The sequence below is a fragment of the Montipora foliosa genome, chromosome 6 (genome assembly GCF_036669935.1).
Source record: "Montipora foliosa isolate CH-2021 chromosome 6, ASM3666993v2, whole genome shotgun sequence".
NCBI classification, from domain to species: domain Eukaryota; kingdom Metazoa; phylum Cnidaria; class Anthozoa; order Scleractinia; family Acroporidae; genus Montipora; species Montipora foliosa.
In genome coordinates this window covers 17,959,447-17,968,438 of record NC_090874.1, presented here as the reverse complement: position 1 = coordinate 17,968,438, position 8,992 = coordinate 17,959,447, and the positions used below count along the sequence as shown (strand labels likewise).

General features: G+C 40.2%; 1 protein-coding gene across 3 annotated transcripts in view; it reads left to right on the top strand.

Moving 5' to 3' along the window:
* Positions 1 to 8,992, top strand: part of LOC138006870 (uncharacterized) — a 78,722-nt gene that overhangs the window by 67,381 nt on the left and 2,349 nt on the right. Inside the window, exons 1-2 of one of the 3 annotated variants that reach the window (XR_011123946.1) lie at positions 1,017 to 2,892; positions 7,169 to 8,036. The gene's annotated coding sequence lies outside the window, so the exon portion shown is untranslated. Of the gene's footprint in view, positions 1 to 1,016; positions 2,893 to 7,168; positions 8,037 to 8,992 lie in introns of those variants that run through there. The other 2 variants (XM_068853480.1, XM_068853479.1) reach the window with 2 other exon arrangements.

The window sequence follows — 8,992 nt, the reverse complement described above, 5'->3', positions numbered from 1 at the left end:
CTGACCAGATTTTAAAGGAAAAGATATTAGTAAAGGCTTTCCGAGAAGAGTGAACGAACAAAAACTCGCGTCGCGTGATTTTGATACACACAATCCAGGCACGCAATCGAAACGTTACAATTTTTTAAACCGTACAACGAATCCGATTGGACAATAACAAGAACTGTGGCTCTTTTTACTAAAACACCTCCAAAGAATCGCCACGCTCTACTATAATATACATGCAGGATTAATTTGGAAAGAAGATACACAATTTTTAATAGAAAACGCGGAAGAAATCCGCTTTGGAAACTCAACACTCTTTAGGTTTCTATTTTTTTAAAATTAATCTCATGGTAAGAAGATACGTATGATGAGTTTACCTTTTGATAATTTATTATAAATATCATTTTATCTCCAGGAAACCTCAATTCATATACATGGGGAGTTTGGTTCCTGTCGAGGGTCAGGGGACGTGGAGAAAAAAAAAGTTACGCGAAACTGTAAATTGAAGGCTTCAAAGTTATCTGCAACCACAAACCCGCAAAAGGGAGAATGTATAGACCTGTTACTGCATTCTTTCGAATTTATCTGCTCATGGAATAAAAAGCAAAAATATGTGACTCATCCACATTTGGACAGCTCGTGTGCAATAAAGCAGAGGCGACAGGGTGGGTCAATAATGAAGTCAACTCAGCGCAAATTTAATATTCACACGTTGTGAACCCTCCACATTTTCAAATTTTCTTCATGAACCCTCAACATTTTATACCCTCGGCCCTCGAGCAAAGCCCAACTAGTACATGGATGGTTTTTAAGGGAAAATTATTTGTAATTATCGCCGTGAACACACCAGCTAATTCATAAGGTGACAGGCCGGACGTAAAATATTTTTCCGTAACTCACGAAAGCATGTTGACAGTAGTAAAGAAATTCTATAAAGCAAAACAGCTTATCAATATTCTGAAATAATTTGAAAATAAAGTGTTTTCTAAATTTTCGTTTTCTTAATCGTTATCATTGTTTTTGCAGAAGTACGGAGTTTCTTCTCAGTTTTTCTCCAACAAAAACTGAGCCATCTACGCCCACCTCTTCAAGTTCTTTTATAAGGAATGATGATCTTTCTTGTTTTGAGCAAACCTCTTTGATAGCTAAAGGGGTCATCTTGCCAGAAACACTCCAAGTATTGTATTCGGGTTTTAGCAAATATATGGCCACACCCAAAATTTTCCTGTTTCGCACGACCAGTTAGGGGAAAATGTGCCCAAGGAATTTAACTTCAAGTATTTTAAATACGGGATCGCATCGGACATGAACCCTTTTCCCGAGACCTCTTTGAAAAAGAAATCTGATGAAAGTGAAAAAATAACCTTGTGTTTGCTACTGATAAAGACGAATTGAAATAAAATTATGTTCGTAACGGTGAGTCTTGACTGGTTTCGTGATCCACCAGAAAAAATATACAGCACAGTAATGTTGTCCTCTTTCGTTCCAGTTTTTGTCCACCACATAATTGTTACTATTTGCTTGCTAGGTTGCGATGTGATGAAAAAACCTTCACTGACTGGAAAGAGAGTGTTGCATTATCAACGTAGACCCCTGGATTGCACTATCAAAAGAAATAAAAAAGTTCCTTTTTCAATGTGGAGCTAAATTGACGGATATTTTAGAGGAAATAGTTGATAAAAAAGATCTAAAGCTGAACATTTGTCGCCTACGGTCACGGAGCTCACGAATGATTAAGGCATCGTTGGCTGAGAGGAACCACTGTGGTTTAAGGCTTATCGTCCGTAGAAGAATTGGAAGAAAATGGAACATACCTATATGTGATTATTGATAGTTAAAATTCTATTCAAGGTTATAAAGATAGTGACATAGAACAGTACATAAGCGCTGCCGAGGTCAATTATTTAAGACCTCGTTCATAAAGGTTGTGTTTCGTCACAATCGCCATTTCAGTCTTGGTACCAAGAGAGAGAAAAAGGCATATTTGCTGCAAAGAAGGGGTGAATTATGCCTTGGAAGATATTTTGATGTTGAATTACACTTGTCACCAAGTGTTGAAATAGCAAATGACGATACCCTCTTTGCGGGTGTGGATGCATTAATCGCGTAAGGGCTGGTTTCGTGGATTTCAGCAAGGCCTTTGACAGGATGAACCATACTGTAGTGATCACCAAGCTTTTTCAGTTGGGCGTACGTCGCTCCATAATTCCATGGATATGTAGTTTTCTAACAGAGCGGAGGCATTGCGTCAAGCTCGGTCAGAGTACCTCTCAATGGCTCCTTGTTAACGGTGGGGTCCCTCAAGGGACTAAAATCGGCCCCATATTGTTCGTCATCATGATAAATGATCTAAAATTGGCATCTCCGCTCTGTTCGTACCTGAAGTACGTCGATGACGTGACTATCTCAGAAGTTGTACCGGCACGCGCGACCTCAACGCTTCAATCTGAGCAGAGTTAGTGGAGGGGAATGGTTATGAAAGCCGGCAAACATCAAAGTGGCATGTTACTGTTATGGTTTTGGCGTGGTCACGTGAGGTTAAGCCTGCACACACGAATATTCAAAACAATATGGTGTTTCAAGCGTCACGAGAGGCGAAAGAAGAGTGGTTTTTCCCTTATAATACTGATTTATATCAAAGTTAATCGTTATTGAGAAATAGTTCATAAAGAGTCATGCCAGGTGAAAATTGGGCAGTTTGGGGCTGTGGATCGTGCAGAAGGACAAAGGGTATTGGAATATGGAAGCTGCCATCGGCGAAGAACGAAGCGCACATGAAATGGAGGGACGATTGGCTCAATGAGATTACAAAGACAACGGTGATAGACCAGGATTTTAGGCGGTTAATTGCAAATGGTAGAGTATTCACCTGGGAGAAGCATTTTGTTCCCGAGGACATAGAAATATGTAAGTAGTACTACTTATAGTATTTCTTTCTCAGTTTATAACTTGTGTTTACATTCCGCGCTTTGAGTGCCGGTTTCAAAGATCGATTGAAATGTGCAGGCTCGTGATCACGTGGTGGTGCCTTTCAACATCAAAAGCGAAACAATAGGCCGGCCTTTTGAAGTATGCCGGTTTTCATAACCATTCCCCTCCACTAACTCTTATCTGAGCAGTTGACTATGGGGCGCCAAGTGTAAAAATATTATTTAAGTACTTTCCCCCTATATTTTGTGTTATTTATAAATAACACATTGAAGTACCTCTAAATCGCAAGGTTACGAACTTTGCGATTTATAAATCACAAGGTTACGAGCTTCGCGATTTATAAATCGCAAAGTTACCAACTTTGCGATTTATAAATCGCAAGGTAACGAACTTTGCGATTTATATAAGGTGAGATTTATAAATCGCAAGATTACAAACTTTACGATTTATTAATCGCAACGTTACCAACTTCGTGATTTATAAATCGCAAGGTTATCAACTTTGCGATTTATAAATCGCAAAGTCGGTAAAGTTGGTAACCTTGCGATTTATAAATCACAAAGTTCGTAGTCAGTTGCGATTTATAAATCACAAAGTGCGATTTAATAATATAACCGCAAACACATGAAATTCATGCCGCGGGCTCGTGGTCCAATGTTTTGATTTTTTGGTGCAAGACAAAACTTGACAAGACCGCTCTCCTCGGCCGTCTCAGGAATTTCTGATGCATTAAGTGCTCAGGAATCATCGCAGAAAAGTGAGGTAAGGATAAGTTTTATTCTCTTCATCAATTTTATTTCGATTTATGGCGAATCGGTCTGAATTGTAAGCTTGGTTTTTTTAATTTTCCGAGCTCGAGATCACAGAATCTTTATCGCACTGCATCTATCCCACCAACCGCTCCTTCTCAAGTTTGCACGATTTCATTTAGCTTCATCTATACCAGTGTCGTTACAAGCTCTCATTAACGACGAATGAGAGAAGTGATCCTCGGACTTAGGCCGACAATCTTAAGCAACTGTCTCTTTTTGATACCTGACAAATTCAGGTGGCTCCAACGGCATTCGAACCCATGATCCGTCTGCGATGCCGGTGCAATGCTCTCTGAAGCCACACACTTGGGAGAGGGTCTTTTTTCTGTGAAGGACTCGATGAATGAAATGAATCTATATTAACATTATCAAAAATTCCATTAGTGCCAAGATGCAAACAAGTCCATAATTACTACGTAGACCGAAAGGAAATTGAGAGTAAAAAGTTGGATGAAAATCATTTTGTCCTGAATTTCATATTTACGTCCTACATAGACACTTTTGCGAGCAAAATGATGTAATATAATATGCACTTGTCAGCATCTTTTGCATCTTGGCACTGATGGAATTTCTCCTAATGTTAAAAGAGATTCATTTCATTGATTGACTCCTTCACGGAAAGAAATGAGCCCAATAAATTGACCTTCTCTGAAGTATTCTGCTTCAAAGATTCATAGCTCAGTTGGTAGAGCATTGCATCGGCATCACAGAGGTCCTGGGTTCGACTTCCGTTAGAGTCTTAGAGCGACCTGTATTTTTCAGGTGTCTAGAAAAAATGGTTGCTTAAACATTGTCGACCGAAGTCCGAGGATCACTTCTCTCATACGTTCATGATAACTCATAACGACACAGGTAAAGATGAAGCTAGATGAAATCGTTCAAACCTCAGAAAGAGCGGTTGGTGGGATGGATGCGGTACGTTAAAGATTCTGTAATCTCGAGCTCTGCAAATTGAAAACATGGCAATAAAACGAAGCTTACAATTCAGACCGATTCGCCATAAATCGAAATAAAATTGTGATGATTCCTGAGCGCTTAATGCATCAGAAATTGTTCCTGAGACGGCTGAGGAGAGCGGTCTTGTCAAGTTTTGTCTTGCACCAAAAAATCAAAACATTGGACCACGAGCCCGCGGCATGAATTTCATGTGTTTGCCGCGTTATATTATGAAATCGCGAAAGTGCGATTTATAAATCGCACTTTGTGATTTATAAATCGCAATGTTCGATTTATAAATCACACTTTGTGATTTTTAAATTGCAAGATTACGAACTTTGTGATTTATAAATCGCAAGGTTACCAACTGTGCGATTTATAAATCGCGAAGTTTGTAACCTTGTGATTTTTAACTCGCAAAGTTCGTAACCTAGCGATATAGAAATCGCAAAGGTAGTTCAATGTGTTATTTATAAATAACACAAAATATTGGGGGAAAGTACTTAAATAATATTTTTACATTTGGTATTTCTGGGGCGTAGCCAGGGGAGGGTTCCAGGGGTTCCGGAACCCCCCTCTCGAGCCAAGGAACCCCCCCCCCCCCCCCTCTCCTATTTTTAACAGTGATTTTATCCCAGCAAGAGCTTAATGGACTCTCGATTCCTGAAATTCTTCGTTTTGTTCTATGCTTACAATAAGTACAGTGAACGTCATTGTGTTAATTATTTGCGTTTCACTTGCATTTTCGGAGACATGAGACAGAAATCCTGACATTGAAGCAGCGCTGGAGTTTTATGAGAACGACCTTCCTTCTCGTCATGTGGTTGATGTTGAGCTCCTGCGATGGAAGAGAAAGTGGTGCAGCACTGAGGATGCCGACCTCCCCACCAGTGCAGTTCAGACACTCGCAGCATACACCTTACTCCAAAATGGCCCCCATTTTAGTATTCTTTTGTTTGATTACAAGTGGCCCTGTTGGCTTCGTTCAAGGTTAAATATTCTTTTGAATTCTACGTTTGAAAGCGAGGCCAAAAGGGCCAGTTTACAATGAAACAAAAGAATACTAAAATGGTTGCCATTTTGGAATAAGGTGTATGCGATCGAGAGTTCTTTCCTAACATCCACACCTTGATCTGCATGTTGTGCACGTTGCCGATAACGTCAGCTGATGAATGTGAACGCTCATTCAGTACACTAAGAAGGTTAAAGGCATACCTGAGGTCGACCATGTCAAGCGAGCGAGAGGCTGGGCTGGCGTTGATGAGCATCAATTACCACCGATAGATAAATATCGAGGAAGCGATAAACACAGAAACCAAGGCGTCTTATGTTTACATAGCGTAAACGCCAAAGTCTTGTATTTTTAGACCAACCGTTTTCGTTCGAACCAATTTGGAACCCCCCCCCCTCCTAGAAATCCTGGCTATGCCCCTGTATTTGGAAGTTGCCATTGGCAAAGGACGAAGCTCATTCCACATGGACGAAAGAATGGTTTGGAGAGATAGAGAAGACGAGTGATTTGGATCATAGTTTCAAGGATTTGATAGAAAAAGAGCGTGTGTTCACATGTGAGAAGCATTTTGCAGGGTCAGTGTCACGTGACGTGCAAGCCGCTATTGTTTGGTGCCTTTGAAGTGCGCCAGCTTTCCACTTATGTCCTGGTTTGACCCTAATTAGATGCACGCCCAATTTTGACCTCCAACACAAAGTGTCCCTTTTAGTCTAAGCATTTGCTACCTATTTTCAACAATAAGGTAAGGGTAAAGGTTAGCGTTATTTTTAGCTTTGGGTAAATGCAGCAGTTAATCTTTACTTAAAGAGCAGCATTTGGGGGACACTTTGTGACATAAATTGTCTGTATTCTGAGACATAAGTGATGTTGAAGTTGGCGAAAAGAACAAGGGGACACTTCGTGACGCTTATTGAAATCCGCGTGCATCTAATTAGGGTCAAACCTGGACATAGCTTTCATAACCAATCTCCTCTACTAACTATGATCTCAGTTACCGTCTTGGTGAAAAAGGCGAAATTTGAAAATTCCAATATACTGCTGTATTCTCAAAACGAAAAACGCTACGGGTCCTAAAACTGGTAAAAGATTTACTTCTAAGTAATTCTTACCTGCATTTTTTGCATGGATTAACAAATCAAAAAACCTCGCTGCTGTGATTTTACAATTTGATGGCGTCATGTGAAAACACGCTATTGATAAGCTTAAATGCTTGGCACAATGGCCGATTGAACAAAGGGGTTGAATTCACAAAATGTTTAACACAATGACCAATTCAACACACTGATTCGATTCACAAAATGTTTTGGAACGACTGAACAAACTGGTTCGCAAGAAAAGCAGATCGATTGGAGTATTCGTTGTATGCAATATAAAATGTTCACAGTGAAACACACAAGTTCGAAGCAAGATCCAGAAATAACTTAGAAAATTCACCTTAAAGCTTGCCGTTCTCAAAGAATAATCATCTGTCCACTTTATCAAATACTTTCAGATGTGAGGTTCAATCATCGCGGACGCAAAGGATTTAATATAGCTTATACTGTGAGCACAAAGTGGTCTAGTGGAGAAGAAGAGAGAAGAGGGGGATTTCTAAACGCCGTACGGGAGTTTGGAAATACTGAAAGGAATAAAATTGGACTGTCCGAGCGGGGCTTAATTTAATATCTGTGGGGTACAGAACATAATACACTGTACGATAAAGCAAACCATGACGTGATCAGAGTTGCTTCGATGGCTCAGTGGCAACTTACTCGCTCCCGGGGCGCGTGGCCCGAGTTCTAGGCGCGATGGTTCCGGTTGTATCATACGGGATTCTTATCAAGCGGGTAATGTACTATCCCTGGGATATGCACATTTGTGACTACGACATAACGTGGTATGCATCCCACGTATTAGCACACACTTGGCTAAAAAGGATAACTGCAGAGTAAAATGATATCGATAAGTGACTATTTGAAGGAGTCCATAAAGCAACGGGGGACGGAGCTCTAATTGGGGATACTGTCAACTGAAATTAACAATTAACGCAAATCAAGTCAAATGTCGGTTTTTGAGGAGAGGGAAAAGCCGGAGTACAAGGAGAAAAACCTCTCGGTTCAGAGTAGAGAACCAACAAACTTAACCCACATATGACGCCGAGGCTGGGAATCCAACCCGGGCCACATTGGGGCGCCATCCCTGCACTAGTTTTGTTCAGTTTATGTGACTTGTGTGACCTGTTCAAAGTGAGGTAGCAAGGCCGGAGAAAACGGCAAGATATGCTTAGCACAAATAAAAGGGTTTTCTTTCTAAGAGAAGATGTATATTTGTCAAAGAGGACTCGGACATACACGGAAAAATCCACCAGATCCGCTAACCTAGCAAGCCATGACCGACTCTTTCCTTTGCAATATAAAAAAGACAAATGCTCTTGGTGTCCTTTTTCATTGATGTCCGGGACACGGAAATGCGCTGACATTTTTCAGCCTCTCAACCCCAGAGCTCTTTTCTTTTTCGCATGACTGAGGGAGAAAAGAGCTGAAACAAAGTATAAAAATTAAAAAACCTTTTTCCCTTTTCTCAAACCTTTGGCCTCACATCTGTTTACAAACTGCCAGGAGCTCGTCACTAAGGGCGAAGTGGCGAAAAACTGTTGCCTCCACTTAAGTGATCGTTTCCCTAGACCTACGTTTGTTTTCGATGACTACACTCTCTGCTTTTTTCTGTCTACTTTATGCATGGCTGACGTAAACGAAGGCATTGTGCATTGATTGGCCAAGGGCTCAATAGTTGGCAGGAAAGCTATCCTCATGTTGAGCTCTTGACAATTTAAGGTGGCTTACTACAGTTATCCGAAGACAAAAAATTAAAATTTTGAAATCTGTGAAATTAAAGTAAAATGATGTCGCTTGTGAAGTGTTGGTCACTGCAATTGATGTACAATGTAATTTTACCGAACAAATAAATACAAATCAGGGGAAAACGCTTAATATAGTGACGGATTTCCTTGAGGGGGGACTGGAAACTAGACATTTCAAAGGCCTTTTTCTCAAAACCTAACCTTACAACCAGGGATAAAATTTTGCGAATTAGTAAACAACATGTAGACATATTAAAACCGTCAACATTTTTTCAAAAAGTTCTATCAGACAGTTTTTCAGTTATTATTAAAATAGACGAAAATCGACGTTTTTGTCATTTGTAAAAAACGTGTCTGGCAGAATTAACTATTTATTTCTCTACATAATTATTTTTTCTCGCTTTCGGAATTCCTGAAATTTTGAGGTGGGGTTGTACGACTGGTTTTCGAGAAAAAAGCCTTTCCAGTCCCCCTCCT